Source organism: Ambystoma mexicanum, chromosome 1p, assembly GCF_040938575.1.
Source record: "Ambystoma mexicanum isolate Mex_15411 chromosome 1p, UKY_AmexF1_1, whole genome shotgun sequence".
Taxonomy (NCBI): domain Eukaryota; kingdom Metazoa; phylum Chordata; class Amphibia; order Caudata; family Ambystomatidae; genus Ambystoma; species Ambystoma mexicanum.
The window spans coordinates 1136531437-1136557440 of record NC_090921.1 but is presented as its reverse complement, the minus strand read 5'-3'; positions in this window follow the sequence as shown (position 1 = coordinate 1136557440).

Below are 26004 nucleotides of genomic sequence, written 5' to 3'. Positions count from 1 at the left end.
TACCTTGCGTATGTTCATTGGTAAGGGACCATGTCCAAAATTGGACACCTCCCATTTCCAACCCATTGCGTCGATGGATGTTATATGGCATATATATGACGTATATTCGGCACGTAATTGCCTTATATACTTTTACAAATTTTAGGGTCTCTCTAATCCTCGTATAGAATTAACTTAATTGTGAAAAAAACATTCCAAAAGGTTTATTGCACATTAAAGTTAGTCATATTCACTCGCCTACCAATATCTTTATAATAGTAGGGCACCCCCCCAGCAGACACTCATACTGTTGGGGGCCATCTACGCTGCATGTCAGTAATCACATTGTACAACGTAGAAGTAGTGAAAGTTCACTCTGCGACACACTGTTAGGGAGAATTCTCTGTTAAGGCTAATTTCCCAAACCTAGTGTGTCCCCCAGCAGCTTTGCTGGATTTTTGGGGTTTATTTTTTTCTCCTGCTAAGAGTGAGACTCTTTTTCTCCCACTCTTAGGCATGATTTGACAATGTCCTTTGACTGTGAATGTGTTTCATGGGCTATGGGTTATTTTACTCCATAGGGCTTCATGTGTTTTTGGTATGGGTGTTACACAGCACCCTCAGTGCAGTAACACGGGGATGTCATTGTGACCCCCCAAACATAGACTCCATACCCTGGGACTGACTACTGTCGCCCAGGGCATGTAAAGTCACCATTGGCTTTACTAGTCTCAAATTGTGAACAGAACCAGTACAAACCATCATATTGTGGAAGTACTGGTAGCGGTAATTCGATTGCCCCTGGGTCTGTTTTCCAAGGGTGCACTGTCCAGTCCCCCCTCGTCGAGTTTCTGGCTGGTGGCAGTGGATACCACGCAAAATATTTCACCGGAATATTTCTTATGGGATTTTCCCATTGATTTTAAACGGACCACTTTTTGGTGCAATGTTAAAGATACCGCCAGGTTATTTATTTAATATTAATTCCCCGGTTGGGTCTTTCTGCCAGGACTCGGTTTTAAAATTGCGTTTGTGTTCACCTCTGTAACTCTAACCCAAGTCGAGCCCTTTGTTCCACTTTTGGCAGCCTTCTGCCTCCAGAAGCCCTCCAAATGGTGCCACTCTGTCTGGGGTCTACAGGATGTGTAGGAGGGGGATTAGCCACCCTGGACTGAGTTGCCTTGGCAACTCAAGTCGCACTCTTGTGTGATTGGCCCAGAGGTGAGCCGCCCGGCTCACCCCTTAGCATGTTTGAGTGACAGCTAGGCTGTTGAATGGGGGTTTTTCTGTATAAAAGCAGGGCTTTGGGGACTGGAACTTCAGAAGTTGCCACAGGACCTAAAGAATCCAAAGAGTGGAGAAGCTGAGCCATCTACAACGACGACACCACCGGTGGAGCCCTGCTGTATGAACCCACCACTTCCCTGACCACAGAGGAGATCTTCTTCCAGGAGAGTCTTCTTCCCTTTGAGCTGGTGGGACCAACCAGTTCGCCTTTTTTGCCTTTCTGGATGTCTCGTGGTCGAATCACCCATGCCAAGCACCCCGGCGGCCGGATAGCTACGCTTCACCACTGACCATGAATAAAAGGGTCATACCTTTTAATCGGGAACTCTGCGGCTGGTTTCATCCCTGGCAGTCCAACGACTTCCAGCTTTCTTCCTCGCCAAGATCATCTCTTCCTCTGGTCGAAGCCATGACTTGTATCTGCTGCCAGGAACAACTGCCCCCGCTGGAACGTTCTCACCATTTAAGGTACTTATATGCCCTTGCAACGGACTGTCCAAGGTGTCCCGTAAATACTTGATTTTCCAACTGGGTTGGCCTCCAAACCTCCTAACTTTATCTTTCTGAACTGATCCAACCTATGTTGACATTTTCTGCAAAGACTTTGAGTGGATTTCCACTGTGTGATCTTGGGCACATTCAGCCTACTTGCTCTAAGAGTTGTCCTGGCCTGTGAACTTTGGCTCTACAGTAGACCCTGCCTTTCCTGCATTGCTGGGGGTTCTTAACAGTGTTGGTACTGTGTTATTTCCATGCTCTGCCTTTTCTCTACCTTTTTAACGAATTATTGGAGTGCCATCTAAGGTTACGCGCTCACATCTGTTTTGCTAATAAGTGGTGTGTTAACCTAGACTTGTTGAATAATTAACTAGGCAGGCGTATATACTTATAGTGACTGTGTTTGAACTTGCTTGATATATTAGTGCCAGTGTATTTTCATAAGTGTGTTTTAAATAAATAATTATATACTTTTAATACCAAAGCTCTGGTCAAGTGTCTGTGAAGGTGGATGCAGGGAAACTGGAATGGAGGAGGAGGGAGGAGGTGATGCTGAACCGGTTGAGGATAGGGCATTTGGGGCTGAATGACAGTCTGTTTCGAGTGGGGAAGCGTGAGTCGAGGGACTGTGTGGTGTGTGGGGTGCCTGAGACTGAGGGACATTTTCTGCTTGCGTCTGAGAGGCATGTCGAGGAGAGAGTTGATGAGGGTCTGCTCTGGGAGTGGCTGAACTGAGTGGGAAGGCTTTGCTGGGAGAAGTCGGTGTGAGAGGCAGAGAGAGGAGCAGTGTGCTGCTAGATTTTGTGGGGCAGACGGGAAGGTTGGAGGAGTTATGAGAATGTGAGGGCTGTGTGTAAGATTGGTGGGGTAGGTGCACATCATCCTTTTGGATAGGGAAGCACCTGTGTGGGTCCACCCGCGCTGTCGATAATTTGAAGAAGAAGAAGTGTTTGCTTGTTCTACTGTATTTGTGGCCCTATTGTGTATACTCTATATACTGCATAACTCTTCTTGAGAGAAGTCTGACTGCTCAGTCACAGCTACCAGGTAAATCTGGGTGGTGCAGACTGCTACCAATTGGGTTTACTGCTTACTCCTGTGGTCTTAAACTTTTGCAGTGGTCCCTAAGGGAACTGCACAGGTTTCTGCCTAACACACACAACTCCTAAACGCCCAGCGTGTGTGTTTTCATCTTCACTGGTGATGTAATAAATCCCTCATGCATGCAAATCTCGCATGCACCCATTTGAGCTAAGTGACGTACTGATCACAAGGTCGCAAAAATGCCCAAACATCCACATAATTCACAACCGCGTCTCCAAACACACGCGCAATGATCTGCGATTCGATTTTATTTACTGTGGTACCAGCTCGGAGAAAGAAACAAAAATAGGACTATTATATATCGAGCTGGGATACAATTTTCACTAGAGGCAAAAGGAGGACTAACCAATCGTATACATGAGGCAGTGCTTGAAGACCCAAAGCAGCTCTGCATACACCAATGAGGGAGTAAATCCTCCCGTTCACAATAAAAATGGAAAAGACTTGTGTAATCTGTAAGAGGATTCAATTCAGCACTACAGCTAAGTTAACGCCTAGTCTAGAATACTGAAGGAAAACCCTTATTGATATATCTTTATGTCCAGTTCATGCGTTCTGGATGACTACCCCTATATAACACCCCTCTCTTGGAATCCCCCTGACCCCACTGAGCCAAGAAGTAGTTCTGTTTTGCAAGTTTAAAAGGTTTATTTGATAATTTAAAATATATATATCACACTTTATAATAAATTAATAATTGAATAGCACACTTAATCTGATATGATAAAGATCAACAACGGAGAATCTGGCACTAGCACACTTCTTATAATCACTAATGAGTTGACATGAAATGGATAAGGTAGCACACTGGTAAATAGGAACAAAAGTATAATGTGGTAGAGGATGCTTTATGTAAGCTCAGGTGGATGCAATATTCAATGAATGCAGTACAGAAAATACTCAATATGATTTCAACCAAACAATGTAATCACTTTTCTCTGGCAAACCCCTCCCCCCCTTGATGCAAGGCAAGGAAATGGAAGGAAAACACACAGTTCTCAGAAATGCAATCAATGTAAATCAGTTCACCCCAGCAAGCTTAGACTACAGAAGTTTGAAAACACAGGCCCAAATTGCTTTGATATGTGCTAGCAATGGATGAGAAATATGCTGGAAATGCTTTTAATTCCCTTTCAGAGGTTCAGGGTGAGTGGTATCTAGTTAATATTAGTCCAGGCTCACACTAGCAATGAGGCAGGGATAGTTAGCAGGTTAAACGAATTTCTGGCAAATGGAAGGCAAGCAGCAGCAGTTTTTACATGTGAAGAAATTTGCAAATCGCGGTAAAATTCGCGAATGCGTGTTCCGCGATTGCGGTAAAAATATAAGGGGTAGGAATGCGGTTCTAGGTTCATAGGAAAGCCACGATTCTAACCTTTCAGATGAAAGTTATTGCAAGTCTCTAGCACAAACGGTTGCGGAGATATGAGCGATTTTGTGAAGGTCATTTTTCAGATTTGAAATTTTAAAGTTCAAAAAGACAAGTGCAGCTTGCAACTAGGAAATGACAAGTGACAGCTTTACAAATGACAGGTGACAGTTAGGAGGCAGTTCTACTTAGATTAAATAGATTGAATTATATTATTTTAACTAGGAGATTGGTTCTGCACAGTTTTCTAGGTACTCACACTATATTCTTGAGTGAAATGGGCCTCGCCATGGATCTGGTCAGGTTTTAAACTCGCCTCTGGTCTCTGCACTTCACAGTGATCTGGGTCAGCTCTCTCTGGTTCTCTGGTCTGGGTCTCTAGTTCTGGATAGATTGAAGTCTCTAGTTTGGCTCTCTGGTGGTTTGATGGAGGTAAAGTATGGATTTTTCCGGCAGAGCGTCCCGCTGCAGATGGAATTGAAGGTCCCTATCTGTCCTGTCTGTCTGCTTTTATGTGTTTAGAATGTGGGTGTGTTCTAGCATCACTGACCCTACCTCTCTCTCAGCTTCTAATTGGTCAAACTTCCATTTATCATTTGATTGGGGAATGAACTGTGAGTCAGAGGGATGTCCTTTTATGGCTTGCAGATAGGACACTCCTCTGTCAGATTGCACACATTCTATATTTGATAATAAAAGACATATTTCACAGTTACACAGTTGCTTGAAATTACATATACATGGTGTGGCTGAATTTAGCCATGTCTCTGTCCAAATCTGCTGTTTCTAAGAGCTTGCATTCAGAAATGGCACATAATTGACTTTTTAACTGATTTTTCACTTTCTGACATTGACCCAACTTTACATACATGTGTGCAGGGAGTATGGACATTAACTGATGAAGTTTCAGATTTTTAACATGCATACATTTAGAGTAATATCCTCTTTTCCGCTAAAACCCCCCTGAACACGCCACCGGGTCGAAAAACCTCTTAAAATGTGGGCAGAAAAATCACAAGAATTATGGTATCATTTATAACATTTTCACATGTCCGCTCTATGAATGATCCATCTTTTTAAAGTTATGTTCTGGCTCCAAAGGGGTGTGGTTTCCTCTCAGCACAAGGTAGAAATACTGGTTTATCCAGTTCTGCCAAGCCAGCTTGCTCTCACAGGCAGTGCTCTTCCCAGCTTCTGCCAAGAGGAAGCTACATTTTACGACCGCTGTAATAAAACCTTTGCCTGAGTCAAGACAGGCTTTGTTCAGAGCTCCTGTAGAGCACAGGTAATTCAATTATCAGATAGATGGCATATCCTTAGTGTGAGCAGCAAAAGGGCAGCTAGGCCTGGGAACACAGCTGTGACTCAAGTTTCACTCCTGATGGGGGTAGTTGCCAGGCAAATTGGAATCTCTTTAAGCTGTCATTTCTGTTCCCCAGTTTCTGCATTCAAATAAAACTAAACATTTTCACATATGCAGCTAGAAGGCTGATTCTAAGTTTAAAACTATGACATTTAAACAGTTACAAAGGCATGTGACACCAAACATAGGTCACTCATTTAATCTAAACATTTAGATTTTTTTAGTGTCTTTAAATCCAGTGCAACTTAAACTGCTGCAATCCACAGCTCAGCCAGTCTTGTTATAAACCTTCAAGTCACTTCAGAATATCACTTTACATTGTATCCACCTCTCAGTAAGTCTTTCTTTAGCCTGCTTTGGGTTCATTCAGTTTTACACAAAAAAGTAAAATCTGGTGTGGTTTTAAAATGCCGGCTTTTGGATAGTGGTGAGTACTGGTACTGCACCCATTTTTGAGATTTAAGAAATGAATTCCCCACCATTCTAGGTTGCATTTGGCAATCAGCATTGCCATTCCCAATGGTTTCAGACTACTGTGCGGGTAGTCCAATGGTGGTTTTAAAGCGCTTTGAAGCTAACCGGCGCTACTGTTTTTCCTTTGGCAACCCATTTCCCTCATGGCAACCCGGCCTTTCATTCTCACACTGGTGGGTGGCAAGTGAGGCAACCATTTCGGTGTGCGCACAAACTGCGCAGCTTTCCTGGATTTCGGCGCACATGTGGGTTTTCCGCCATCTTGAATTTTCTAAGCCCACAGCACCAAATGTTGTGGCATGATAGCTTAAACGTGGGTCAGGACACCCAACAAACCCCCCCCACGTGACTTCCCCTTGAATTTGAGTCGATGGGGAGTCGCGTGCACAAGGGTTTTGACCCACGCACCGGTCTGTCCGCATAATCTTCTTCCTCTTCTGTAGATGGCACAGTTCAGCATCTTCTTCTCCATCCGGTACTGATCGATGGGTTCTCCTCGCCGGTCCTGATGTGAATATTGGGCGGTCCACTGGGCCCATTGGATCTTCGTTCCCGGTCTCCGGATCGCCCTCCTTGGCCCGTCTTCAGGTTTTCTTTCTCCTAGGACGACAAAGGAAGAGCGGCAATACCTACTCATAGACGTTTTTCCACCACTGTTGAGATAGTGGGGCAGCATATGCATTTAATCATAACGAAATATTACATTCTTATTTTTAAAAAAACAGTATAACTAAGAGACAGTTTCATGCAAATCACAATATTTTAGAGACTAGATGTGGTATGTTTTATGGTTGGAACTGAATTAGTCTGAGACAGTACCCGCTAGGATTCCAGAGGATTCCTCCAGTTGTTGCAGAGTGTGCCTTGGATGGCAACATTTCAACTGGTTTATGTGGACCCACTTGTCTTCCCCCTCTGCCGAACCGCCTTTGGGGATGTGGATTTTGTAGGCCACAGGTGAGATCTTGTCGATGATCTCAAAGGGTCCTTTCCATGTAGGCAAAGATTTGCGCTGCTTGGCCTGGTTCCTTTGGAAGTTGTATAGATAGACCCGGTCCCCCACCTGATATTCCTTCCTGGAAGTTTTCAGGTCATAGTGGGTCTTCATGCTATCAGCTGATCTTTCTAGATTCCGCTGAGCATAAGCAAAAGCATGTTGGAGGTGTTTCCTTAAATTCTCTACATACTCATGAGTAGTGGAGGCATTTATCAGTGTCTGCTCTTGGGTCCTATAGAGCAAATGCTGAGGAAGCACAATCTTGCGCCCAGTCATCAACTCAAATGGTGACATTTTGGTTGCAGATGAAGGGGTAGATCTGATAGCCATTAGGACCAGAGGTAATCGGATATCCCAACTTGGCCCAGAATCTGCCACAAACTTCTTTAATATGCTCACAATGGTTCGGTTATATCTCTCTACTGCCCCAGAAGAAGCTGGCCGATAAGCAATATGCAACTTCCTTTTGACCCCCAGTATCTCCCACATCTTTGTCATTACTTCACTGGTGAAGTGGCTACCTCTGTCTGACTCAATCCTTTGAGGTAGACCAAAACGGGAAAAGATGTGGTTAATCATCAAGGCAGCTGCAGTTTCTGCCTTGCTATTTGGGGCTGGGAGACATTCCACCCACTTGGTAAACAAGCATGTCACAGTCAACATGTACTTATTCCCCCTAGCCGAGCGAATCACAGGGCCTACAAAGTCGATTTGTAAATCTGACCATGGCAGGGTCATCCCCCTCTTTTGTAAAGGCGCCCGGTGTGTGAGGGATGTCGGCTGAAATTGTGCACACACAAGACAACCCTTCAAATATTGGTTGAGGTCCTGGCCCATGTGTGGCCAGTATGCAACCTCTCTTAAGATTTCCAATGTTGTGTGAAACCCCCTGTGACCGGCAGTGGCCGCATCATGGGCGTGACTTAACATCAGGCTTCGGAATGAGGTAGGAACCACCCACTGATCGTGGCCAGCTTTGGATTTCCTTACCAGCAAACCGTCTTGGATCCGGAACATTTTTGGACATTTCATCAACACTCTTAGGTCCTCTTTCCCAATGTAATCGGTATCCGTCAGGGGAAAGTTCTCGGGGTCCTCAAGGTGCTGGTAAAATTTACCAATTATTGGATCCCCCTTCTGAGCGGTAATCAAATCAGCATCAGGGGTCTCCTTACTCCATTGTACAATTGAAAGGTCGTTGTGAGCATTTGTCTGGGACCTAGTGATGGCAGTGACCTGGATTTCCCCCAACAGGGACTCAATCTCAATTAGATCCCCTTGGATGGCCCCGGTTTTGGCCAGCTGATCAGCTAAGTCATTTCCAGTTTTGTCTGGTCCCTCTACTTTGGAATGACCCTTGATCTTTTTCCAATAGATGGTCATCTCATTCGAGGTGACCAGATCATCAATGTTTTGGATCAACTTCCCATGTTTCAAGGGTTTGTTGTTAGCACATAACATGCCTCTGGTTTTCCAATTAACCAGGTGCTCCACGAACCCGTTCCGTACATAATCCGAATCAGTGATTATGACCAGTTCGTGGAGTTGATGCTGGACAGCAGTGAGGATGGCCTGATGCACAGCCATCAATTCTGCCACCTGACTACTTCGGGGACCAATTTTGTATCCAGCGGAGGGTTCTGGGGACTCATTCACCCATGCATTCCCTACGCCAGCCACCAGTTCTTTCTCCCCGTCGTTGTCAACATGGTAAGAGCATCCATCCACATAGACAGTGGGCATTCCCTCACACTTGTCTTCTTCAAAGACTTTGTGTGGGGAATTAAGGTATGCCTCCATGTTGTCCTTGATTTTTAGACTTTCGTCCTCGAGACAGTTTTCTCTGGCACAATCATGCAAGTCAGCCAGACCTTGCGCGAGTGGACTCTTCTTGTTTTGGCCATATCTGACCTCCACAGGAAAGCCTTGCATTGACAGAATCCAGGAAGTAATTCGGGAATTACTCACATTTCCGGCCCGGATTCTGTCACTTTGGAGATATTGCAGAGGCTGGTGTGGAGTCTCCACTATGATGTGTTCCCCCTGGATAAACGGGCGGTAATTCTTCAATGCCCACACCGTTGCCAGGAGTGCCTTCTCACAATCGTTGAATTTTTCCTCCACAGAGGATAAAGTTTTGCTCGCATAGGAGATTACTTTATTGACCTTGTCATGCTTTTGGTATAATACTGCCGTCAAGCACGTATTAGAGAACCCCGTCTCCAGGAAGAACTCCTTGTTTCTGACAGGGTAAGCTAGGCAAGGCGCTTGTGAGAGGCTTCTCTTGAGTTGTCTTACTGCCTCGGCTTGTTCTGGACCCCATTCCCACTTGACCCCCCCCTTCAGGAGATGAATCAGGGGTCTGGTGATCTCTGCGTAGCCCTCAATGAACTTTCTGCTGTAATTAGTCAGTCCAAGGAGGCTCCTTAGTTCCCGCAGAGTTGTGGGGTCTTTCAGTTTCTGAAGTGCTTCCACCTTCTTTTCCTGGGGACAGAGACCCTGAGGAGTAATCTCATGCCCCAAGAAATTAACACGGGTTCTACACCACTGTGCTTTCTGAAAGGAAAGTTTTGCTCCGGCGGCCCTCAACTGCGTCAGAACATAACGGATCTCCGCTATGTGTTCCTCCACAGATGAACTTTTGATGAGGACATCATCTACATAAGCCAGGTTACCCCTCGCACCCAGGTCGGGCATGGCCTTATGTAGGAAAATGTTGAACTCATTACCGGAGTTAAGGTATCCGAAGGGAGTCCGGGTCCATGTGTACTGCTGGCCCCCAAAGGTAAAAGCCAGTTTGTATTGGTCCTCCCTGCTGACAGGCACGGTCCAGTATCCATTGGTCAGGTCTATTGCAGTGAATACCTGTGACCCCTGGATCTGGGCCAGCCCGTGGTCAATGTAGGGCAGAGGCCATCGGGAAGTATGGACCCGTTTGTTGAGCTCCCTGAGGTCGGCGCAGAGTCTCCACTGGCCGTTTGGCTTCAATATCCCCAGCACCGGATTATTGAAGGTGCTGTGGACTGGACGGATTATTCCCCGGGACTCAAGGTTCTTAATTATTTCAGTAAGGGACTCCATTGATGCGAGAGGCAAGCGATATTGCTTCACAAACACAGGAGTCATGCCAGGGTCCGTGGGGATTGTTGTGGTGTGGATGTCGGTGCGACCACAGTCATATGAGTCTACCGCAAAGAGATCTTGGAAATCCAAGAAAACTTGTTTCAACTTTTGCTTTTGTTCCAGAGTCACACAGGCATCAGCTAGGTTGACTCTCTCTTCCACCATCTGCCTGAAGCCTGGAAAGACTTCTGGTTTGGCTATCTCCGCGGCCTCCTCCAGCTGGGTGGAGAAGTCCCTGGTCAGAGTGCTGATCTGGACCGGAGGCTTCAGGTGGGAAAGGCAGCCCTCATGGACCTGGAAAATCACCTCATCCCTCCTGAAGTCACAAGTCACATCTTCCTTACCATAGGGGCAGGAAGTGTACACCAGGAAGTTCCCCCCATGCCGGGTAAAAATCCTGTCTGGTGTTGCGTGGTCCTCACTGTCACTGTCAACGCAGTCCTTGGGGATTGGTCCTAAAAGTTCATTTACTAAGTCGATGGAAAAATGTCGGTCATCAACCGCCATTCCAATAATGGTGCCTGCGGCTAGAGTAATACTCTTTAAGTCGCTGTTATCCACCTCTATTGGAATGGTGTCATGTTCTATGTTGACTAATGGTGTTGGGTTTACCCCCAACCCTTGCTGTTGGAGAGAAGCATTTAGATGTATGTAAGCATCAGGGTTTTTCAACTCTTGTCCCCTTTTAACTTTCACTTCCAGGGAGGATTGTCGGGTCCTTTCTGGGATGGTGACTTCCTCTTTAGTCTGAATTTCAACTGCATAAGGTAGCAATTGAGCTGACCTAAATGCTTTTTCTGGATCATCAAAGCCCATGGGATTATCCGCTAATCGGGACCAAGCTTTGAAGTTTATTAGGTCCAAACTAATGGCAAAGCGATTGAGAATGTCACTGCCTAAGTAAAAGGCGGCAGGGACGTCTCGCACGACCCAACAATTGTGGACTATGCTCTTGTTGCCAATGGAGATTTTGAGCATACACCTGCTTGGCAGGAGATGTTTGGAATTAGGTGCTTCCAGGTCCATTTCCCATTTGTCTATCAGTTTGAAGGTGGGAATGGCTGGATCTTTTGGGAGTTGGCGGAACATGGCTTCGCTGATGAAGCTCTTACCGTTGTTCACACACACTCGAGCGAGAACAGAGTCCTTCCCATCATTTAACTGAACAGGGATGAACAACTGCTCTCCAATTTGCTGAATATCAGCCAGGCTCTGAGCTGATTTCACCTCTTTCTGGACTATAGGAGTGGGAGTCTCAGATTGTGGATTGGTATAGAATTTCAGAGTGTTTCCTTCCAGCGTGGAATACCACTTTAGACTGGAAGGAAGGTTGATTTTCAGAAATAGAGAGGACCCCCCATCACCAGTCTGTTGTCCTACTGCTATTACTGTCACGTCTGGAATCTGGTTGTTCTGGAAGTGAAATTCTACTTGGTCAGATTTTTGTTCAACCATGTGGCATGTGCCGTTTAAACTAACATGGTTGACACTCTGTTTTAATTTTATTGGTTGGCTAGTCTGGGTCCAGAGGACCTTGTTTACACAATCTATTAGGGGTGATAACCTTCTCAGGAGGTCATTCCCTAGTAAACAAGGGGTGCCCTCTGGGGTCACAACTATGACCGGGTGTTTCAACTTATGTCGCCCAATTTTAATGTCCAAATCTGCCGTCCCCTCGACGGGAATTTCCTTCCCCTCAAAGTTCTGCAGTTGTCCAGGAAGAGAGGTGAGAGGAATTTGGTAATTCTCTCCCCTTCCTGCATTTAGTTCGTCAAAGGCCCTTCTGGACAGAAGGGTAGCTTGAGATCCAGTGTCCACCAGTGCCAAAATTGTACCCTGCCCCTGTACTTGTACCGGGGCATAGTATCTTCCCTCCTTCTCCTCAAGGGGGCACAGATAATGTACATTTTTGGACAACTGGTGGGCTAATTTTCTGGTTTTGGACATGGCGAGAGAAGAGATTTGGGCAGAATTCTGTGGAGAGCCTTGGGAATCTGAAAGAAAAATTTGGCAACTGGAGATCAGAGCCATTGTGGGTTCCCCTGGTTCCAGTTCTGGGCCGCCCCCCCCTTTTTGGAGGCAGTCCCCAGTATGGGTTTGAACCAGGGGATTTTCTTGCTGTTGGTTCTGGGATGAGATAGTGGGCGGCGGTAGCTCAGTCTCCACATCTCCCCAGTCTGGATTTGCATCCCTAGGGACCCATTTTTCTTTGGGAGGAGTTCCCCCCTCTCTGAAGGAGAAGATCCTTTTCCCAGGATCCTCTGAGGATCCCTCTCCCTCAAATTGGAAGACCTGTACCTCCTCCTCAAACTGAGTCTGTTTTGGTCTTTTGTTTCTCCTACCCCCCCTCTGCTCCTTAGGAGGCAGACTTTCAGGGGCAAGAGATTTTGTTTCCGGTTCCTGGGTTTCCAGGGGCGGTTTACAAGTGAGGAAGGAAGCTTCCTCCAAGGCTTTACACCCCCCTTCCCCTTGTGCCTCCTCCCTGGGAACCGGTGAGTTATCGGGGTGCTGCCCCCGTCATTGTTCTGGAGCACCAGGTCCAGAGTTGGGTGCGTTCTGCGCCGGCACGCCCATCTGAGGGTTCTGCTGAGCCCTCAGTATGTGACCCAGATCCCGCGCCATGTTTTGAACCTGGCGCTCTAACTGGGAAACCCGCTCAGGCTGATACGGGGCCCTGTTTTCCCCCCTGGGCTGATCCCGGGAAGGGTAGCTGTCCCTCCTCTGGTAATACCCCGGGTTGGGAAGATTTGGGTACCCCTCCACCCTTGGCCTCCCCTCTCCCGGATTCAGTGGTCTGGGCTCAGGGAATTGGGGAAAGAAGGATGGATGATTTTGGGGTTGGAAGTCGGGTGGATATCTGGGGAAAAAGTTCTGCCCAGGGTTTGGTAAATTTCTGCCCTCCTGTGGGAAGTTTGGAGGGAAGTTCCCTGGGTTAGGTGCTTGGCTGGATCCCCCCCCTTGGGCTGGAGGAGTCCACACATAACCCAGGATGGGTCTGTTTCCCTTGTAACGGGGACTTACATAATCAGGAGAGCGAGGGACCCCATTTGTGGGGCTGCCTCCCTGGCTCCCTGTCTGTGACTGGCCCGAGGACCTTCTGGGCCTAGCATTATTAGGTGCAGGTAGGTTTTTAGGCCCCCCTATCTCCAAATCCAAAACATGGGTGACCTTTACCTCTGCCACCTTGGCAGCAGCAGGGGTGCTGTTGGCTTTGGGGTTTTTCTGGGCATTACTTTTGCTATCTACCGGTTTCTGCACCTCATAGATCCGGGTAGCCTGTTCAATGACCCAGTCTAAAGATCTTTTCTCGTGAAAATCCCTCACGAGCTGGGTCATGATATATTTGGGCAAGGCATGGAAAAACGTATTAATAAATTCCCTGCTATCCGTGCGCACCCTTCTTGTGGTCTGTGCAAAAGCACGCTTTAACTCCTGCACAAATTCTTGTGGGGCCTGATCCTCCCCACATTGCAAATTGTAGGCTGCCTTGCGAGCCTCTTGAGGATTTCTGTGAACAGAAAAATGTTTCAAGATGGCCGCCTTATAGGTGGACCATCTTAAATGATTTTGGTCCTCCAGCCCCGCAAAGAAACTGGAGTATTCCGGGGAGAAGGTCCACTTTACATATTGAATACAGCTTTGGCTGTCCTTCAAATGGAAAGTCTCCATCATTTGTTCAAACATCTCTAAGTGCTCCCAAACAGAATACTTAGCGTTCTTATGGTAAGGCGTGATGACGCTCCTGATCGCCTTAATCTGCTTTAAAGGGTCCTTAAGCAAGGCCCTTTTTGTCTTATTGGCCCTTTTGGTCCGGGTAACCCTGGTCCAATCGTCCTCGGACTCAGAGGCACTGCTCCCAGAGGTTCCTGTCTGCTCTTCCAGGTTTTCCCGGATTCTGCGAGCCTGGGAATGGCTGGCAGAATGTGGGGACCTGGTCTCCTGTGTCCTGCGCAGTTCAGAGGAGTCTTCAGATTCCTCCTTGCTGCCAGGATTTGATGGGTACCCCCTCCACTGACCTTACTGGGCAGAGGTTTTCAGGATGCCCTTAATGGGCCTACTCTCCTGGGGTTCCCCATTGAACTGTACTGTACTTGGGTGCCCATACCCGGATGCCCACCCCTCCATTCCTGAGTGGTACTGGCCTATGAGCCCCATACTCTTAGCTGGATAGTGATCTGCCATCCCTGCGGCCCTGTGCTCATGTGCGCCAGGGGACATGGGGGTGGTAGAGTCCAGGGACTGGGGGAGATGAAGGCCCCTGGTGTTAGGGCTCCTGCGGTTATGGTCAGGAGTCTCTCTTTCCCAGCGGACCTCATCTCTATCCGCCCCTGCTCCCTGTTGCAATGCAAGAGCCTGCATTTGTGCTTTCAGTTCCTCTGTTAAGGCCTTACTCGACTCTATCAGTCTCTCCTGCATCGCTACCTGTTGTTGGAGCCTATCATTGTGTTGACAGAGGGCCTCATTTTCCCTCTGTGCTTCCTGGTTGGTCCTGGAGAACTGGGCCAGTCTTTGCTGCAGGAGGGTTACCTCCTGAGCTGTGTCCCTATTGGCCTGCTCCTTTCTTGCCAGAGCCTCTTCCACCCTCCTGGTGTGCTCTAATAAGTTCTGGTTTTCTTTTTGGAGGTCACCCAGCCCCTGGAGGGCCAGGTGATTTTCTTCCATTTTCCTTTTTAAATGGCAGACTTCCTGGCCTATGGCGTCTCTTTCCTGACTAAGAGCCTGCATTTGTGCCGCCAGGTCGTCCCTTTGCCTTTGGAAGGTACCAGCTTTCTGGCGCTCCTGGTCAAACTCTGTCTGGGTATCCAGGTCTTTCAAAATCAGTTTATTGCTCTCTGCCTTCTCTCTATCTAAGTGGCTTTGCAGGGTGACTACCTGCTCAGCACATGCCCTATTGAAGTCTAGCTGTTGCTCCAGCTTTTTCTGGCTTTGCAGTAGGGAGTCCAAACCTTCTTGGTGTTCCTTCTGCAAGGCCAGAAATCTGGTATCCTGTTCCGACTTTTCCTTTTGCAGCACATCCATATCCTCCTTCATTTTAGTGATGTACAGTCTGCTGTCATTTTCTGACTCCTGGCTCCTCTGCAGCCTCTGCTCAGAAGAGACCAGGTCAGATTGGACCTTCTCTAACACCATCTGTTGCCTATTTGCCAGATTTTGGCTTTCAGCACATCTATCCTGCATGTCTCCCATATATAGGTACAGGTATGCTGCTATCCTGGCAATCTTATTGTGTTCCTCTTTGGCTTTAGGAGCCATATATAGTTCACTCAGGGCCACATGTAATGGACCCTGATCTCTCCATGAGTCTGACCCTGTTTCAGTGACCTGTTGTGTGATTGCCTGCAACCACGCATCCTGGCCCTGTTCGGTCCATTTACCTCTCACAAATAGCTTATGCAAGAGGTGCTCTCTGGCCATTTTCATGTCTACTAAGGTCGTCATTCTAGAGATTGGTCTCTGTCCTGACTTACAGAAGTTTGTATTTTATTTTTGCAGAACAGAACTTTTCTTGGAGTGTCCCTTTTGAGGAATGCTTCACAGCGTAATGCAGCGTGGTGATCCGACCGGATGTATGTATCCCGTCAGTTAGCACACTGTATTAAGCTGCACAAGTGGTAAATCTAACCCAACGTCTCGGCTCGAGCCCCCAATTTGTAAGAGGATTCAATTCAGCACTACAGCTAAGTTAACGCCTAGTCTAGAATACTGAAGGAAAACCCTTATTGATATATCTTTATGTCCAGTTCATGCGTTCTGGATGACTACCCCTATATAACACCCCTCTCTTGGAATCCCCCTGACCCCACTGAGCCAAGAAGTAGTTCTGTTTTGCAAGTTTAAAAGGTTTATTTGATAATTTAAAATATATATATATATATCACACTTTATAATAAATTAATAATTGAATAGCACACTTAATCTGATATGATAAAGATCAACAACGGAGAATCTGGCACTAGCACACTTCTTATAATCACTAATGAGTTGACATGAAATGGATAAGGTAGCACACTGGTAAATAGGAACAAAAGTATAATGTGGTAGAGGATGCTTTATGTAAGCTCAGGTGGATGCAATATTCAATGAATGCAGTACAGAAAATACTCAATATGATTTCAACCAAACAATGTAATCACTTTTCTCTGGCAATCCCCTCCCCCCCTTGATGCAAGGCAAGGAAATGGAAGGAAAACACACAGTTCTCAGAAATGCAATCAATGTAAATCAGTTCACCCCAGCAAGCTTAGACTACAGAAGTTTGAAAACACAGGCCCAAATTGCTTTGATATGTGCTAGCAATGGATGAGAAATATGCTGGAAATGCTTTTAATTCCCTTTCAGAGGTTCAGGGTGAGTGGTATCTAGTTAATATTAGTCCAGGCTCACACTAGCAATGAGGCAGGGATAGTTAGCAGGTTAAACGAATTTCTGGCAAATGGAAGGCAAGCAGCAGCAGTTTTTACATGTGAAGAAATTTGCAAATCGCGGTAAAATTCGCGAATGCGTGTTCCGCGATTGCGGTAAAACTATAACTAAACTATGCGGTTCTAGGTTCGTAGGAAAGCCACGATTCTAACCTTTCAGATGAAAGTTATTGCAAGTCTCTAGCACAAACGGTTGCGGAGATATGAGCGATTTTGTGAAGGTCGTTTTTCAGATTTGAAATTTTAAAGTTCAAAAAGACAAGTGCAGCTTGCAACTAGGAAATGACAAGTGACAGCTTTACAAATGACAGGTGACAGTTAGGAGGCAGTTCTACTTAGATTAAATAGATTGAATTATATTATTTTAACTAGGAGATTGGTTCTGCACAGTTTTCTAGGTACTCACACTATATTCTTGAGTGAAATGGGCCTCGCCATGGATCTGGTCAGGTTTTAAACTCGCCTCTGGTCTCTGCACTTCACAGTGATCTGGGTCAGCTCTCTCTGGTTCTCTGGTCTGGGTCTCTAGTTCTGGATAGATTGAAGTCTCTAGTTTGGCTCTCTGGTGGTTTGATGGAGGTAAAGTATGGATTTTTCCGGCAGAGCGTCCCGCTGCAGATGGAATTGAAGGTCCCTATCTGTCCTGTCTGTCTGCTTTTATGTGTTTAGAATGTGGGTGTGTTCTAGCATCACTGACCCTACCTCTTTCTCAGCTTCTAATTGGTCAAACTTCCATTTATCATTTGATTGGGGAATGAACTGTGAGTCAGAGGGATGTCATTTTATGGCTTGCAGATAGGACACTCCTCTGTCAGATTGCACACATTCTATATTTGATAATAAAAGACATATTTCACAGTTACACAGTTGCTTGAAATTACATATACATGGTGTGGCTGAATTTAGCCATGTCTCTGTCCAAATCTGCTGTTTCTAAGAGCTTGCATTCAGAAATGGCACATAATTGACTTTTTAACTGATTTTTCACTTTCTGACATTGACCCAACTTTACATACATGTGTGCAGGGAGTATGGACATTAACTGATGAAGTTTCAGATTTTTAACATGCATACATTTAGAGTAATATCCTCTTTTCCGCTAAAACCCCCCTGAACACGCCACCGGGTCGAAAAACCTCTTAAAATGTGGGCAGAAAAATCACAAGAATTATGGTATCATTTATAAAATTTTCACATGTCCGCTCTATGAATGATCCATCTTTTTAAAGTTATGTTCTGGCTCCAAAGGGGTGTGGTTTCCTCTCAGCACAAGGTAGAAATACTGGTTTATCCAGTTCTGCCAAGCCAGCTTGCTCTCACAGGCAGTGCTCCTCCCAGCTTCTGCCAAGAGGAAGCTACATTTTATGACCGCTGTAATAAAACCTTTGCCTGAGTCAAGACAGGCTTTGTTCAGAGCTCCTGTAGAGCACAGGTAATTCAATTATCAGATAGATGGCATATCCTTAGTGTGAGCAGCAAAAGGGCAGCTAGGCCTGGGAACACAGCTGTGACTCAAGTTTCACTCCTGATGGGGGTAGTTGCCAGGCAAATTGGAATCTCTTTAAGCTGTCATTTCTGTTCCCCAGTTTCTGCATTCAAATAAAACTAAACATTTTCACATATGCAGCTAGAAGGCTGATTCTAAGTTTAAAACTATGACATTTAAACAGTTACAAAGGCATGTGACACCAAACATAGGTCACTCATTTAATCTAAACATTTAGATTTTTTTAGTGTCTTTAAATCCAGTGCAACTTAAACTGCTGCAATCCACAGCTCAGCCAGTCTTGTTATAAACCTTCAAGTCACTTCAGAATATCACTTTACATTGTATCCACCTCTCAGTAAGTCTTTCTTTAGCCTGCTTTGGGTTCATTCAGTTTTACACAAAAAAGTAAAATCTGGTGTGGTTTTAAAATGCCGGCTTTCGGATAGTGGTGAGTACTGGTACTGCACCCATTTTTGAGATTTAAGAAATGAATTCCCCACCATTCTAGGTTGCATTTGGCAATCAGCATTGCCATTCCCAATGGTTTCAGACTACTGTGCGGGTAGTCCAATGGTGGTTTTAAAGCGCTTTGAAGCTAACCGGCGCTACTGTTTTTCCTTTGGCAACCCATTTCCCTCATGGCAACCCGGCCTTTCATTCTCGCACTGGTGGGTGGCAAGTGAGGCAACCATTTCGGTGTGCGCACAAACTGCGCAGCTTTCCTGGATTTCGGCGCACATGTGGGTTTTCCGCCATCTTGAATTTTCTAAGCCCACAGCACCAAATGTTGTGGCATGATAGCTTAAACGTGGGTCAGGACACCCAACAAACCCTTATTTAATCCCAACACCATGTCAGCCGGCATATACAATACCAAATCATGGGAGTAAATGTATCATTCTTCCTCGTTTCGTGATAGCACATTTCTTGCCACATCTCATGTGCAGGCATATGTCCATATACACTATCTAGGCCCTTATTATATTTCACCGAATTGTAGAAAAATGGGGCAATCTGCTAGGTGTTCATTGGACTAGGTTCACCAGGTCTTGGTATAACAAATGGGATAGATCACTATAATATCCATATCATGATGAATACACCCAAGTAAATGCCCTTGGTCACCCTTTTGTGACCGTTCCAATCCAGGAAAATGCTACACTTACACAATTGTCTTCCATATTAGAGAGTGATATTAAGACCCCAGAGATAGAGTCCATCCATATTATGTGGTCTATGGGAAATTGAAAAATAGGGATTGAGTCCTCATGGATCACACATATCTCATGGAATACAGAACATCATTATTGCTATAAGACCCATCAACTGAGCTGGACTCTCTCATTTTTGGGTCACCAAGGTATTCCATTCTACTGAGACATTCAAGCCGTGCCGCACCGTATCAAGAAATATATCCAGCGTTGTTCGATGCGGTGGAGAATAGTGCACGTCACCTCCTCTCATATTGGTTCTCACAGACTGTAATACAAACCATCTCATATCTGTGTCCATATGTTTGTATTGCACAAAATGGTCTACCAGTGGCTGGTCCACAACTTTATTTCTTATACAGGACCTGTGTTCAGATATACGTTGCCTAACCTCCCTTGTTGTTTTTCGAATATATATCAGTCGGCAGGGGCAAGTTATTACATATATCACGTTCTTAGTAAGGCAGTTGGTATGATGTTTTAATTTCCATAGCATAGTCTCATGTTGGAATACGTATTTTGTTTCAGTAAGTGGACAAGCCACACAGTTACCACACTTGTGGTGACCTACAATCGGTGGTAGGTCACCACAAGTGTCGGTAGCACCAGTGTCCTGAAGAAAGTTTGGAGGATATTACAAACTTTGCAAACCTGAATATCTCTGAGTTACCCCCGAACTGGAATCACGCAAACATGTCGTTAGATGAAATGTGCTGTCACTGTTTGCAGCACATACAATCACCTCTAGTTACTAACCTCAGTCTTTTTTGAGTCACAATTGTAATACTTCCTAGTGTTGTGAATGACATGTTCAGTCATACGTTTTTGCAATTGTCCTTTATTGTGGATACATTATTAATTTAGAATAAATGTTGTTTTAACAGTACCCTAATGTGTCGGCTTGATCACAAATGGCTGAGGTAAATATACCCTAGCCCCTTGTGGGCCACTAGCACTACCTGTGTGTTTAAGGGAGGGGTAGCCTTGACTCAATGTCCTTTCTTGTTCAAATAACTACAACTAGGGCATGAGGACATCTGAGGTTCTCTGCATCATTATGGGTTAACCAATGGTAGGGCAGTAAGATCTGCAGATTTACTGAAACTTTTCAAGCACTTACATGTCTTTATACCGAAGTAATTTATAAATAATGCACATATATAGAATATATTTTAAGGAACATTTTATATAGAATGCACTTTTTGTTTTTTTGGGGGGTCACCCAAACCCCTGTTAACCACCCCTAAAAAACCCACACCAACAATTTCCCAAAAATATTTGACCCTTTACTGCTCCCTAAAGGCATTCTGTATACAAACATTTGTAAAAAAACAAAAAATGAGATAAAAGTTCATTCTTTAAACAATATTTGATGAAATGACTGCATACCTTTCAAGCAGTACTTCATAAAACATGCCTGTACTGTTGTAGATTCAGAACAAAAATAATGTTGGCTGATATAACTTGTTGTGGCGCATTAGTCGATCACAATATACTGTACCATGTGAAATAATGCACAGTACAACCCTCAATGACCTTTCTGTGCATTGTACAGCAAAGGAAGTGAGAAGGTTGTTATCTATGATACAAACATTGTTATTCTCTTTGGAGCTCCCTAGGACATTGTTGTCTAGTAAGCTAAAAGAAAAAAAGAAATAGTTTTTCGTGTTGGTTGTTTGATCAAGTTAATTTTGCTACTCTTGGGCGGCTGTTCTGATGATATCTATGAGAAAACAGTGTCATAATTAATAGTGCAATTTACTTGGCTTGAAATGCGCTGTAACTTACTGAATGACCCACTGTTATCGCACACTTTTACAGTGGTCCTATTTTTATACTCAATCCTGACTCCGCGGTGGGCATTTTCTAACACAGTCTCCCACCTCTATTTGTATTGCAACTAATTTCTCCAATGCATATATCTTATCATTATAACGTCATGATTTATCTTTAAAAATAATGTGATGGCACACATTTAATTAATCAACTCTTAACACATTACCTAAAGTTCACAGTGACCAGTTTGGCTGCAGTGAGTTGAAGGCCATGTTGTGGGGGTATGTTTTATGGCATGTTCATTATCCATGCTGTTTAACTTATTAGTACCAGGCGAGGGAGAATCAGAATGAAGGAACCATTCTGATTGGTCCTCACTGGGGCATTACCCAGCTGGGAATCCCTTGGATTCCATGCCTTTGTTCCCGGTGGGGGCATGGCACCTCCTCAGCCAATGAGGAGGCTTGAAGCATGGCCATCCCCGCTCCGAGCCGCCACACGCCTGGAGGCCGCCCCACCAGGGATTAAGGTATGTTTTTTGTGTTGTTTTTCCTCCCCCTCCCCACCCTCCGAACCCCACTTTCCTTCTGCCTGCTTTATCCCCAGCGAGGGACGATGGAAGCCTCCAGCCGTGTGGAGACTTTAAGCCGGGCCATCCCCGCTCCGAGCCTTCTCACGATTGGAGGCTTCCATCGTCCCCCACCTGGGACCAAGGTACGTTTTTTTTCCCCACTCGCTTCCTCCTCCATCCCCGCCCTCCCAACCCCATTTACCTTCTTCTCTTTATTTTTTTGGGAGCGGACACGCTGGGAACCCTCAGATCACCTGATTTTCCGTGTACAGACCATTTGCATTGTTTACATGCCTGTTTTCCTTTCTTTTTTTTATTTCAAGTACAACTACTATCTATGTGATACTACCTTTAATTTAAAGGTTGTTTTTAACATTCACCAATTTGTGTATTCATTCTTTAAAATAAATCACAGACGAATCCCCAAGAATACGTGTATGGGAATGCCACGTCCTGACGAAGATGGACATCATCTGCAATCCAGTTAGATGATTTTTCCATCGAAACTACTCTTTTTGGTGTCATGCTTATTACATTGTTTATATGTATTTCTGTGAATTTGCATGTCACTTTAGTAATTGTCGTATAGCATCCTATGTCAGAGTTTTAGTGCATGGTTTTAGGATTGTGAGGTTTTGCAGTGCTAATACACTATTGGACTGCCCTATTAGGGATCAAATGACTGTTCCTTTTTTTCTTTTGCCTATGTGATGGGTTGATTTAATCAACTTATTAATTTAATCAAATTGCTATTTCCATCTCTGTCCAGTTGACCTGGCTCCTTCTGCTCGAAAGTTGTTGGAGAATCTTGTCCTGGCAACTGAACATCTATTTGAGGGATTATTGCCATTCTTCCCCTGTACTGTTAACTGGCATTGAATTGTTCGCAGCCTCCCTTTGTGACCAGCACTTTTTATCACACATTGCACTTTATATCTTTGTATGTTGTTTCCTTGTGTGAATCTCATATGATTTCATATTCTCCTAATGAAATTTGACTAAAATAATAAAAATGTACCTTTGTAAAGTTCTTACTGTGGTCAGTATGGTGTGATCTGTGGCGTTTACTGTGGGCTACTGTTTTCATATTATTTATAGAACCATGTCTTTCCAAGTGAACTTAGTTTTAAACCCGCTGGCTTGACCATTGTTTATTAATGCGAGCTGCTTCCTCTTATTGCCAGCGAAGTAGGGGACACCCATCTATTTAGTGCGACAACTGTATACACACACACGAACGAATGCACGCACGCACGCACGCATGCACGCACACACACACCCCACCCTCTTCCCTCCCTTATTTGTATGGGACGCAGTGCTATGTCCTGGTTTCCCTGAGGAATGCAATTGGACTGTGCCACCAGTGTTGCAGGGAATGAGAAGCCACGATTGTTGTGGGTATTGGTTTGTTTTGATAAGGCAGCATCCCGCTGAAGCACCACAACCCTGTTGTTAAAGTCTCCTCTCTGCAGCCTGTCCCTCCTTGATAAATATATTTAGAAAAATACCTGGTTCCGGCCAGTAACGTTGAACTGTGGCGCTCCTCTACAGCAAGGCCCCTTGTTTTAACTGCTTCAGCGACTGCCACCAGTCATGCTCCAGGTTGTGATGAAGCCTGGAGGGAAGCGTTTCTCATCTCACCGAGGATATTCCGCTTATGCTACCCATGTAGGTTTTAGAAGATCTCCTATGCACCAGCTGCTTCCGGTGGTCTGGCAGAAACTCTTGACGCCTGAAAAAAGGCCCTTTGTTGCCAACAGGTAACCCTAGTGCACTCTATCCAAGGAGAAATAACCTCTTCCTGAGTGTATAACAACCTCTTCCTGAGTGTATTTTATAAAAATCAAGAATATACAGTTCTCAAATTAATGCAATTACTCAAAACAGTTTTGTTTACAATTTCAGGTATGTCCTATAGAAAATCTACCTTCAATTCAATCAACAACGTGCATCACATCTCAAAATATGACACATTATCCCTTTCTCAAACAGAAATTAAAACTAGACTTGTGGCATATGTTCCCATTACATTTTCTAACAACATGTTCAAGATATAAAGAGCATAGCACACATTGTCTTGTTCACTCTTCATATGTGTAGGCCATTTCCATAACTGAACAGTTTTGACCATGTTCTTTCACAGTGTTTAAATGTCTTTCGGATACATTTGTCCTTCTTCTGAGGCTAAAATCTGTGTTATTACTCGTAGTGACGCAATGCCCTCTTCTGGGTATCCACATCACTCGATTTCCTCCTGCAGTGAGGTGCAGATGAAGGCCCAACCGCAGGATCCACAGGGCAAAGCTTCCCCCTGGAGGCACCAAACACCCATGGGCTACAGCTCTTGACAGCCCCATCTCCTACAGTCAGCCTCATAATATGGTTCTATGTGATAATCTCGAATATTAAAGGTCACACACAAAAAAGAAAGATTTATTTCCGGCTGGTTTTGTGCAGCATTTAATATTCGAAATACATCAATTCCCACCCATCCTTTGAAATCAGGGGTTTCACTGCCAAACCCCCATTCAACCTCTGTCCAGCCCCAACCCTGCATCACATACAAATACTCACAGGCAGATACAAACTTTCCCCCCGCTCCCTCCTCACATACAAATACACACATGCACACTCACGCAGACACACTCATTCTCCCCAACCCCTCCTAAAAACAAACACTTACCTAAAACCCGTCTTTGTCTGCCTATCTCAGTCAGCCTGTCAGCCATTGTGAGCACTCGTATGGGGAAGGGGAGTGACACTGACAGTTAAGATTTAGAAAGACTGCACTGAGCGCTCTCAGAGCGGTCTTTTTGAATCAGCCTTTTTCATTTTTGAGAAAATGAAAAAAGACATTTTCACTTAATACCCATAATAAACCTGACCCATCAGTGACAAATTAAGCTTCCTGTTTTATGGCAGGCCACCCCACCAGTGCCTCCGGCCCGCCTACCAGATGCCGTATCCACCATAATATCAGCTCATCTCCCAGCTTTCTGCAGCGAGTGCCTGGTGAGTGCTGGCCAGATCCACCATCAACGAGAATCATTATGACAGGGGCATAAGGAGCTCATGGTATTACTGCCAACAAACTGTTTTTTGTATTTGTCAAGGCAGGCTGCATACACCTTCATGGTTAGATTTCTTTTGGACCTTGTCAAATTTGGGAATTTGTATAGATGCAAAAACATTTTAATGAGCACCCTGTGCCATTCTAAGACTCATAGACCTCTGTGTAGGTTGTTGTAATATTGTAGATGGAATATCCCTGAAATGCCTAGTGCAAGATTGATGATGTGATGGTGTATTTCATTTCCTGCAGACTTGCACGATAAAGAATTAAAAAACTTAAGTACCCAAGATTACTCTTGTGTGGAGTGTTTATGTTTTGTACCGACTTCCTATACTGTGTGATTACCACAGTGAACTAGGTTTGTTGGTTACGGTATTATTCTCTTGATATTGAGGTGGATGTGAGTATAACCCAACATGGTTTCACCACCCCTCCTTCCTCATTTCCTCATCGGCAACCACTGTGGCTATTCCAGAATATATACTACATACTGTTTTGTTTCCCGAAGCCGATGCATGTCTGGTATTATCATTGAAAGGTCATGTTGCTTGGGTCATCGTGCATCTCTTGTGCCAGCCAACGCCAATCTCGAACTCATCAATGGAACCCTTGCTTAGTTACCAAGACCCCACTACACCAATCCACCACACTAGCTTTGCTGTTCATACTGCGTGCAACAGGTGAACCACAAAAGCTTTAAAAAGGCTTGCTTATGGTTTCCTGAAGATTGGCCAGAATACCATCCACCTTGTGGTGGCTAGAGTTGTAGTTCAAAATAAACTGCTGATCACCAGGCCTGCAAAGAATATCATAACAGCATTGATGATACCACCAGTTTTCCATCAAAGTCTTAAATCATGTTTCAAAGTAACTGCTTCCTGACAGGGACGTCATTTCACCAAAATGCTAAGGTTAGTGAAAGGGACATCACCTGACCCTTGACCCACTGGTGACCTCACAGGAAGTTATGTCTTTTTATCCCGCCCCCAAGTGACATCACGGGAAGTGATGGCAAACGACCTTCAGATTTTCAGATGTGTGTAGCACCTGTGTTTCTAGGTTCTCTCATTTCAGCCAGATATAAGAACCGAGGCACAGAGGACGGCATGATTTGTCCATGATCACACATTTGGGGAATGCCGTTGGTCTATAATTAAAGCATACAAATGCAGCATTTGTAAGAGGGTAACCGAAATCTCTAACGCAGGCTAAAGCTAGTGTATGAAACATGCATAGATCAATGGACACAGAAGTACATGTTATCTGTG